The 11,398-nt window shown below is 45.9% G+C and overlaps 1 long non-coding RNA gene across 1 annotated transcript in view; it reads left to right on the forward strand.

Moving 5' to 3' along the window:
- The window catches only part of LOC148148433 (uncharacterized), a 43,964-nt gene extending 36,261 nt beyond the window's left edge, over positions 1–7,703 (forward strand). The window contains exon 5 of the long non-coding RNA XR_015759075.1: positions 7,565–7,703. This is a non-coding gene — a long non-coding RNA (uncharacterized LOC148148433). The remainder of the gene's footprint in view (positions 1–7,564) is intronic.
- The last annotated feature ends 3,695 nt before the right edge of the window (positions 7,704–11,398 follow it).

An 11,398-nucleotide genomic window follows, 5' to 3' on the forward strand; every position in this document is an offset into this window, starting at 1 on the left:
CCCTCCCACCAGATCGTTATTCACTCCTTTGTCTTTCCAAATGTTCCTGTCTCTCTTTGCACTCTGTCCCCACCTATTATTTACTCTTTAACCCCTATCTCCTGTAGTCCAAAGATGTGCAGGTTAGGAGAATTGGCCCAGCTAAATTTCCCGTAGTGTTCAGGGATGTGCATTAGTCCGGGGAAATGGAGAGTAATAGGGAGGGGAATGGATCTGGGTGGGATGAACTTCAGAGGGTGGGTGTGGAATTGTTGGGCCGAAGAGCCCGTTTCCACGCTATAGGGATTCTACTTTTCCCAGCTGTCTTCGGTTCTGCTGAAGGGTCACAGAACCCGTGATGACCCTTGGTGTGTGCAGGAGGCGGAAAGGGGAGAGTGGCAGCAGAAACCAGATGAGATGTATCAGTGTAGACTGGGAGGGTTTAGTCATACTCTGTGCAGGTCGTTAATCTGAATTAGAAACTCTTGGTCCCACATTTGCAGCAAAGGGGAAAACAGCTGTGGGCCTCAGGCAGTGAGCGGTCCTGGGTTATGGCCGCCATCTTTATTTGGGGCAAGGTACAGCAAGGCGCATGCAGATGTCCTCTTTTGGGGGGGGGGGGGCGGGGTGATTTCAAGAGGAGTGTTTACACATCAAACACATACCAAGAGAAGTGTTCGCCTTCACTATTCACCTTGCACTGATTGTGAGCTTTGTTTTGCGAATTCATTTTCTAGGATATTAATTGAGAATAATTGAGACTGGGATCTCAAAAACAAGTTTCTACAGTCAGCGGATCTGAATATCATTGGCATTTAACTGTGGAACGAGAAAGGTTTGTTCATTCTGGGAAAATGTCACCAATAGTTTTGTCAAGCAAAAAGCAGAAAGATGTTCAAGTTCATGGTCAGAGCACCCTTTGGGTATGTGTTCAATTCTTGGCCCTGCAGCTGTGGAAGGAGGTATTGGCCTGAGAGCGAGCATAGATTTATCCAAATGCCAGATTTAGTCCCAGTCACCCACTTCATGATGTTAACCTGTAAACTCCCAACTTCCAATTCCCTGCAAGCTTCTCATAGAATTTCCTTGTGGACTCAAATTCCAACACCATTTCAGGTGGAACGTTCCAGATTCTGACAACTGTCTGTTCATCCAGAAACTGCTGAAGTCCATGTTGACTCTGTGGTTACAAAGGGCTGAATTGAAAGATGAGATGCTGTTCCTGAGCTCCCATTGAGATGCATTAGAACAGTACAGGAGGCTGAGGGCGGTGTAGGTGTGAGCAGACATTGAAAACGACAGGGCTGCACTGTGAGGGCTGCTTGGCTCAATGAGAGTGTTTTGGAGTTGGGTGTAAACAGAGTGAGGTGAGACTGGGAGAAGGTGAAGCTGAAACTCAAGTTTAGTTCAGGCCATTCAGTAATTCACGTGGTCCCAATGGGAACAGCCAATTTCTCAGTGATACCTGCTGAGTATTTAAGTTTTTAAAGTATGACATATCTGCTGAAGTGAAGATTTTTTTTTATTATAATGTACATGTTTGAAGTGAAGGAAGGTTGCTCACGCGTTTAAATTTTCTTAATGGGAGTAACGAGATGAATGTAGAGAGATGTTGTGATAGGGCACCTCAGACCCGTGGTGTGGTCCTCTTGTACAATGTGGGAAATAAGGGACGCTTCCTGTGTGCCTGACGTCTATGTGTGCTGCAAGTGTGTCCATCTGCAGTTACTGGGAAACTGCTTTTCAGACCTGGAGCTGTGAGTGGACTCACTGTGGAGCGTCTGAGAATGTTATGGACAGCATGTTTAGTGAGTTAGTCACACTGCAGGTGAGGGCTACACAGGCAGAAAGGGAATGGGTGACCATCAGATCAAGGAAAAGGCTCAGGAAGGGGGTGCAGAGGTCCCCAGTGGTCATCCCCTTCTCATACAGATACTGTATCCCGCTTGGGATTCTGTAAGGGCAGGAATGGGTGGGGTAGCTTCTCGGGAAATCAGCACCAGCTAGGGTCATGCCACCACAGAGAGCTCCGCTGCACAGAGCGGGAGGAAAGAGAGGAAACACGGCTATAGTGACAGGGGATTCAATGCTCAGGGTTAGGGCAGGCACTGCTGTAACCACAGACATGAATCCAGGATGGTATGTTACCTCCATAAAGCTAGGATCCGCTATATCATGGGGAGGCTGCAGGACTTTCTGGAGCTGGAGTTAAACAGCCCATGGTGGTGGAACACACAGATACCAACAACATCGCTAAACAGAGGGATGAGGGCCTGAAAGCTAGATATAGGGAGAGCAGAGATGCATTAAAATGTAGCTCCTGAAATGTAATAATGTCAGACTTACTCCCAGTGCCATGTGCTAGTGAGAGCAGGAATAAGAGGGTAGATCAGCTGGATGTGTGGCTGGGGAAATGGTGTACCAGAGAAAGGTTTAGATTCTTCAGGCACTGGGACTGTTTCTGGGTGGGTCCTATACCAGCCTGACCGGTTATCCCTGGGCAGAGCTGAGACAAATCTGATGGGGGCTTTTGCAGTTCCATTGGTGAGGTTTTACCTAGTCTGGCAGGGGGTTGGGAAATCAAGTGTCGGCTTAGATGGGTACGATTCAGGTCAGGGAATGGGAGGTAGAATATTAGCGATGTAGTCAGCAGCTCAGAAAGCCAAAGAAAAGGAGGATTAAACGAGGATTGAGTCCCTCTTCAGCCATCAGTCCTGCCATCTCAGAAATGTGAGTCAACAAAATATGGAGCTGTATACATGTCTATGACTCTGTGCTTCAGCAAAATGGTGGAAATCTGCAATAAGAAAATAAATTGCTGGAGATCCTCAGCAAGTCTGTCAGCATCTGAAATGGTGACAGATGCAGGAAACATTGCAGCCTTGAAGAAGTGTTTAGATGATCACACCAAGATGTTACATGGAGTGCCAGAACGTGGGACTAGAATAAATAGGCGTTTGATGACCAGCATGGATACGATGGGGCAGGAAAATTGATGTTTCGGGTCAGGACTATTCATTCGGACTGACAAACTGTCCTGACCCAAAACATCAACTTTCCTGCCCCTCTGATGCTGCCTGACCTGCTGCACTTCCCCAGATCAACATTGTATAAACTCTGACTTCCAGCATCTGCAGCCCTTAACTATCTACACATCTCAGGACTCAGGCTGGTGACCCTCCTTTACTCAATCTCAATAACCAGGATAGCTCCCCTTGGGAAAGAGGAACAAAGGTACACACAGTACTCCAGGTGTGGTCTCACCAAGGCCCTTCCAGAAAGGGATCCCTGCTCCTGTACTTGAATCCTCTCACTAGGAAGGTCACACATCATTTACATTCTCCACTGCTTCCCACTCCTGCCTGCTTCTGAAAAGAGGGAATCTTAGAGAAACACGGAATAAAATGGGGTCAGAATCTCTGGTCTTAAACTGTTTAACACAATGCCCCCATCTTCTCCATATTGGTCATCAAGCGCACGTGCCTGGTGTCATCATCCAAACACTTCTTCAAGGCTGCAATGTTTCCTGCATCTGTCACCATTTCAGATGCTGCCAGACCTGCTGAGGATCTCCAGCACTTTTTGTTTTCTCTGTTGTATAGTATTGAAAGGGGGGATTTGTAGTTGAGAAATTCACAGTGAATTTCATGTTCAGTTTTGATAGTTACAGGATCCGTGCCGATCTGGATATCATTGGCCTTTTCGTCTGGATGGAAAGGTGTGCATTCTGCCCGTGAACGAATATTTCAAATGTCAGTGTGACTGGAAAAAGTACTTAGACAGCGAAGTCCATGTTAGCGTGGGGACTGTGGAGAGAGATTTCATTTGGTTTTTGAAAGTTTAAAAAATCATGGCACATTTCCCAGGAACAGTTAAGCCCCAGATTGGTTTTGTATGAGGGCAATTTACCATGAAACCAGAAAGACAAAAGGATTCCTGCATCATGGAAAAAGCTGTGAAAATGGAATTGTTGTAACGGAGTGAATTATCGATCATGGATTGTAATCCATTGGTGTTGTCACGTCGGTTCCAGCACCGTGGGGAAACACTGGAAATGTGATGGATGCAGTGTAGGTTTCAGTTATTCAACTGGAAAAGTGCAGAAGAAATTTACAAGGATGATGCCAGGTCTCAGGGGTCTGAGTTATAGGGAGAGGTTAGACAAGTGAGGGCTTTTTTGTTTATAGTTGAAACTTTATTGCTGGAACAGCACAGCAGGTCAGGCAGCATCCAGGGAACAGGAGATTCGACGTTTCGGGCACAGGCCCTTCTTCCTGAAGAAGGGCCTGTGCCCGAAACGTCGAATCTCCTGTTCCCTGGATGCTGCCTAACCTGCTGTGCTGTTCCAGCAATAAAGTTTCAACTTTGATCTCCAGCATCTGCAGACCTCACTTTCTCCTTTTTTGTTTATAGCAGAGGAAACTGAGGGGGAATATATTAAAGAAGTGTATAAGATCATGAGAGGTCTGGGTAATATGAATGCACTCAGTCTTTTTCCCAGGGAACTAAGGACTGGAGGGTATCAGTTTAAGGTTAGAGGAGAAAGACTAAAAGGGAACCTGAGGGGCAACTGTTCTCCACAGAGGGTGGTATGTATATGGACTGAGCTGCCAGTGGAAGTGGTTGAGGCGGGTCTGTTAACAACATCTAAAGGGCATTTGGACAAATACATGGATAGGAAAGTTTCAGAAGCAGATGAGCCAAGTGCATGGTAATGGGGTTAGCATGGATGGACATTCTGATCGGCATGGGCCAGTTTAGGCCAAAGGGCCTGTCTCTGCTGTAGGATTCTATGATTAAGTCCATTTGCTATTTCTCCCCCTAACTCTGTTGGTATCTTGGGATGTATTCCATCAGGGCAAAGAGACTTGTCTACCTTTAGCTCCATTAGCTTGCCCAGCTCTAACTCTTTCATGATAACTGTTGTTTCTAGGTCCTCACCTTCCTCAGTCTCCTTATCAATTACTGGCATGGTCTTCATATCCTCCACTGAAGACTGACTGCTGTGTACCCATATTCCTGAACCCTGCTGGATAGGAATAGCTAGGCACAGAACTCTGAGAGCTCTTCTTTGAGTCTTTATTGATGAGACATGGCAGTTACCTGGATAGTGTACATGCAGAACACCTCCCGGCAGCATCAGGTAACTCCCCGCCTGTCCGATGTGCCGCTCCCATTCTTATACCTTTGTGGTTTGGGACTTTGAATAGAAACTGTCTCTCAGTATTATCTCCATGGCAACGGCAGTTTGAAAGTCTAGTTCAGTTCAACATTTTGTGGTTAAACCACACACCCCTCCCCCCACGCCCCTTTGGCTGCCTCAAGTGCCTGACAGGTGCTTCAGTTTCAGTGGGGCTGTCTATCAGGATTCTGATGTGGAGGAGCCAGTGGTGGGTTGGACAAAGTTTAAAAACCACAGAACACCAGGTTATAGTCCAACAGGTTTATTTGGAAGTACAAGCTTTTGGAGTGTGCTGTGATTTGTAACTTGATCAGGATTATCTCTATGGTAACAGTTAAGTGCTTCAACAATTACAGAGGCCATATGTTCCCCACACAATAGGTTCCCCTCTAACAGTGTAAACTGCTATTCTGGCCCAGGGGATAGCTACTCATCACTTTTCTCCCCCAATCCCATCTCGCTTTCTGTTGATCTTTAAAGTTTTTCTAATCTCCTTGGTCTTTGGCAATTTGTATGCATTCTATTTCAGTTTGATAGACTCTCTTATTTCCTAAGCCACCCATGGCAGATTATTCCTTTTCCTACAGTCCTTCCTTTTCCCTGATATATACTTTTGCTGAGCACTTCAAAAAGTTGCTTTGATATTCCCCCACTGTCCGTCAACTTTCCCACCATAAAGTCTTTGTTTCCAGTCTACATTAGCCAACTCCTGCCTCATCCTATTGTAGTCTCCTTTTGTTTAACCACTTGGGAGTGGATCTAATCTTCCACTTTCCATCTGTGTTCGAAGTTCAGCCAGACTTATCAGAAGTCTTTTATCAGATTACGAGGTGAGGCGATGTTTCCTGGGTGTTTTGGTTTTCATTGTCAGTGACCTTGGCTTTGTAATAAAGTACAGAATAGATATTCACAACAGCGTACACTGGACGCTGCGAATGTACGACGCAATCTAAAACCATAAATCACTGTCTCCCCTCAGTTTAAAATTGCAAAATCATTATCTCCTACATACGTCCTCACTATCTAAGCTTGGAATGCTAATCCACCTGACTATCTGTCATTTTCTGAAAATCTCCTTTGGTGAATGTGGTGAGTTTTGGATTCAGCATTCCAGTTATTACCGTAAGAAGGTGAGCACTGGGCACAGGAGAACCAGCCCCACTATTTAATATGGTGATGATTGAGCTCACATCGGTCTCAGCAGGATTTTCCCACCTGCTCTCTCTCACCCTTCATCTCATTGCAAATTCAACATCTGTATCTCTTCATTACATTGGCTCATTGTCCTGGCATCCACCGCATTTTCTATCCAGAATTCCACAGATTCACAACACATCGAGACAAGTACATTCTTCCTCATGAGAATAGAATAGAGTCCCTATAGTGCAGAAACAGGGTATTCATCCATCGAGTCCACACCAACCCTACGATGAACATCCCATTCAGACCCACTCATTCCCTGTAACATTGCATTTCCCATGGCTAATTGTCTAACCGGCACATGAATGGACACTGTCAGCAATTTAGCATGGGCAATCCACCTAACCTGCACATCTTTGGACTGTGAGAGGAAACTGGAGAACTGCACGAAACCATGCAAGCATGGGGAGAATGTATAAACTCCACATAGTCGCCTAAGGTCCCTGACGCTATGAGGCAGCAGTGCTAGCCACTGAGCCACCTCTGCTTAAAACCTACTGCGCCTTATTAACCTCCCTATCCCACACTTTTCATTCATGTTCCAGAGACAGGGCTCCAGTGCCTGCATGAGGAGTGCAACTCCCAAATTCCGAGGCAGGGACCAAACGTCTGTGGGGAAACCTGGCACTGCACAAGTACAGAATGTGGATGAGTTTTGGAGCATGTGCTTTGGGGTAACTAGTGGAAAGTATTTCACACTTTGATTGTCTGGGGTAGGAACTTATTTGCTTGTAGTATTGATTTGTTGGAGGGTCAAAGTGTCAGCAAACCCACATGGGACCAAGGTCCATCCCCAACTCGTCATAACACTGGAATCGACCAATAAGAAACAAAGAAGGATCTGACCCATTCTGCAAGACTGAAGGTTCCTCTTCTGTCCAGGATCTTCCACCTCCCTTTCTGTTTCCTTTGGTTTCATTCTGCTGTTACATTATTGACTTGCAGCAACTGAGGGAAAGGAAGTGAACCCAGAAAGGGTGCAGAGTCTAACCAGGGACGTGAAGTGGTGGCATAGACCTATTTATCAACAACTCCATGAGAATGGGGAGGGTGTACATTAGGGGGTAGCAGAGTCAGAATGGTGGGAGAAAGTAAGTGGGCTGGAGGGTTTCAGCTTTGGGGGAAGAAAGGGGAAAAAGATATTCCAGAGAAACGAGAATTGTCTGCTCTGAATTTCTAATCTGTGCATATTTCTTTATACAGGGTGCTAGATGCTGATGGTTTGCAGACTGAAATCTCAACATCATTTGCCGATCGTGATAAAGTTAACCAGAATTTGAAGAACCAAAGATAGAGAATCACTCAGCCAAAATCCTGCAACACTCTCCCTCCCAGCATTGTCGGTCTCTCTGCACCAAATGCACTGTGAATGATACAAGACAGCAGCTCACTACCATCTTCTCAAGGATAACGAGAGATGGGGAATAAATGCTGGCTGAGCCAGTGATGCCCATATCCTGGAAATGGTTTCTATCTCTAGTTGCTGAATCCTGGTTGATGTTTCTGCAGGATGATGAGGGACGCTGAGTGCATCCTCCAGGAGCCAGCACCATCACATTACCCCTGCCTACACCCACACAGTAACACCGCAACGTCACTGGAACAAAAGGCAGTGAAGCCAAAGGAGGACTTAGATATAGTTCTTTGAGGTAAAGTCATGAAAGGGGATTGGAACATAGCAGGAACAGGAGACTGCGCTGCATGGTCAGCTGTTTTCCCTTGAATGGTGGAGCAGGATTGAAAGGCCGAATGGCCTCCTACTGCTATCTCCCAGGTATGTATATAGCCTTGGAGCCCAGGTAGGAAGAAGTGGGCAGGGATTCTCCAGGAGATTGCACCTCCACATCAGTTTTCAGTGAGGGACGGTTTGATGGATTTTATTTAACATTTGTCTTTAACACCTGGTTTGTGAATTTTTGGTTTTAAAGTATTGTAGCTATTTATTCCACAATAAATAAAACTAAAAGAAAAAAAAATGAAACTATCTGAATATAACAGTTTTTTAAAATTTCAAACGCCCTGTAAAACAAAATCCTGTCTATTCCCGGACACCATCACTTTCCAGTTACTCAAACTCCAGGGAAATAGTCCTCCCTGTCTGAACCTTTGGTTTGATTTAACTGTTTTTCAGTTCTCCTTCTGTGAGCTGTGAAGCGTTCTTTTTCCCCCATTTCTCCTACCCAGATGTGTTCTCACACACAGCTGAGCAACCTTCTCACGTTCATCATTATGCCATTTTGAGTTTTGTTAATCTATAATCACCAGCAGGAAACCACCCGTGTAACCAATTTAATATTTACAAACAAAGCCCATTACAGGCAAAGCAAACCATTACAAAAGACAGAGTGGGAAGGGACCAAATCAAAGTAGAGTTAGGGGTGAGGGGGCAGCAGTGGAGATAAAGCACGGTATCCCCTGCGATGCCAACCTCTATCTAAAGGCATTGAGAGCATTGATACACACCACATGCTCCTTCTTCAAGGACACCCTGCTTTCTCCTCAATCATAGAATAGAATCCCAACAGTGTGGCAGGAGAGCATTGGCCCATCAAACCCCACCAACCATCCAAAGAGCATCCCACCTGGAGCACTCCATCCTTGTAACACTGCATTTCCCATGGCTGATCCACCGAGTCTGCACAATCCTGGACACTGTGGACAATTTAGCATGACTGATCCACCTAACCCACAAATATTTGAACTGTGGGAGGACACCAGAGCACCTGGAGGGGGCCCACAGAATCATAGGGGAATGTGCAAACTCCACACAGGCTGTTGACCAAGGCTGGACTCCAACCTTGTACCTGGTGCTGTGAAGCAGTAGTGCTATAATCCCAAGTTATAGAACATAGAAGAATACAGCGCAGTACAGGCCCTTTGGCCCTCGATGTTGCACCGATCCAAGCCCACCTAACCTACACTAGCCCACTATCCTCCATATGCCTATCCAACGCCCGCTTAAATGCCCATAAAGAGGGAGAGTCCACCACTTCTACTGGCAGGGCATTCCATGAACTCACGACTCGCTGAGTAAAGAACCTACCCCTAACATCTGTCCTATACCTACCCCCCCTTAATTTAAAGCTATGCCCCCTCGTAATAGCTGACTCCATACGTGGAAAAAGGTTCTCACGGTCAACCCTATCTAAACCCCTAATCATCTTGTACACCTCTATCAAGTCACCCCAAACCTTCTTTTCTCCAATGAAAACAATCCCAAGTGCCTCAGCCTCATACGATCTTCCTACAATACCAGGCAACATTCTGGAAAACCTCCTCTGCACCCATTCCAGTGCCTCCACATCCTTCCTATAGTATGGCGACCAAAACTGCACACAATACTCCAGGTGTGGCCGCACCAGAGTCTGATACAATTACAACATGACCTCAGGACTCCGGAACTCAATTCCTCTACCAATAAAAGCCAGTACGCCTTATGCCTTCACCGCACTATTTACCTGGGTGGCAACTTTCAAAGATCTGTGTACATGGGCACCAAGATCCCTCTGCTCATCCACACTACCAAGTATCCGACCATTAGCCCAGTACCCCATCTTTTTGTTACTCATACCAAAGTGAATCACCTCACACTTAGCTACATTGAACTCCATTTGCCACTTTCTGCCCAGTTCTGCAGCTTATCTATATCCCGCTGTAACCTGTCACATCCTTCCTCACTGTCAACAACTCCTCCGACTTTCGTATCATCCGCAAACTTGCTCACCCAACCTTCGAACCCCTCCTCCAGGTCATTTATAAAAATGACAAACAGCAATGGTCCCAAAACAGATCCTTGCGGAACACCACTAGTAACGGCACTCCAAGATGAACCTTTACCATCAACTACTACCCTCTGTCTTCTTCCAGCCAGCCAATTCCTACTCCCAACCTCCAACTCACCCTCAATGCCATACCTCCATATTTTCTGAAGTAGCCTACCATGGGGAAACTTATCAAACCCCTTACTAAAATCCATATACACCACATCTACCGCTTTCCCCTCGTCCACCCCCTTTCACCTTCTCAAAGAATTCAATAAGGTTTGAGAGGCATGACCTGCCCTTCACAAAACCATGCTGGCTATCCTTGATCACATTATTCCTATCCAGATGTTCATATATCCTATCCCTTACAATTCTCTCTAAGACTTTGCCCACAACAGAAGTGAGACTCACTGGCCAATAGTTACTAGGGTTATCCCTACTCCCCTTTTTGAACAAGGGAACCACATTTGCTAGCCTCCAGTCTTCTGGCACTACTCCTGAGGACAACGAGGACATAAAAATCAAGGCCAATGGCTCTGCAATCTCCTCCCTTGCTTCCCAGAGGATCCTAGAATAAATGCCATCAGGCCCAGGGGACTTATCTATTTTCACCCCTTTCCAGAATTTCCAACACCTCTTCCCTACGTACCTCAAAGCCATTCATTCCACTGAATTGTGACTCAGTATTCACATCGGCAACAATGTCCTGTTCCTGAGTGAATACTGACGAAAAGTATTCATTCAGTGTCTCCCCAATCTCTTCAGCCTCCACACGCAACTTCCCACTACTATCCTTGACTGGACCTATTCCTACCCTAGTCATTCTTTTATTCCTGACATACCTATAGAAAGCCTTAGGGTTTTCCCTAATCCTACCAACTAAGGACTTTTCATGTCCCCTCCTTAGCTGCTCTTAGCTCTCTCTTCGGGTCCTTCCTGGCTACCTTATAACTCTCAATCGTCCCAATTGAACCTTCATGCCTCATCTTTACATAGGCCGCCCTCTTCCATTTAGCAAGGGATTCCAATTCCTTCTTAAACCATGGCTCCCTCACACGACCCTTTCCTCCCTGTCTGACAGGTAGATACTTATCAAGGACACTCAATAGTTGCTCCTTGAACAAGCTCCACATATCAATTACGCCCTTGCCTTGAAGCCTAATTTTCCAAGCCACGCATCCTAAGTAATGCCTCACCGCATCATAATTTCCCAGCCCCCAGCTATAACTCTTGCCCTGCAGTGCACAATTATCCCTCTCCATCACTAGAGTAA

This window comes from Chiloscyllium plagiosum, unplaced genomic scaffold, assembly GCF_037043375.1.
Source record: "Chiloscyllium plagiosum isolate Xiang-an unplaced genomic scaffold, Cpla_swu_hap1 HiC_scaffold_13, whole genome shotgun sequence".
NCBI classification, from domain to species: domain Eukaryota; kingdom Metazoa; phylum Chordata; class Chondrichthyes; order Orectolobiformes; family Hemiscylliidae; genus Chiloscyllium; species Chiloscyllium plagiosum.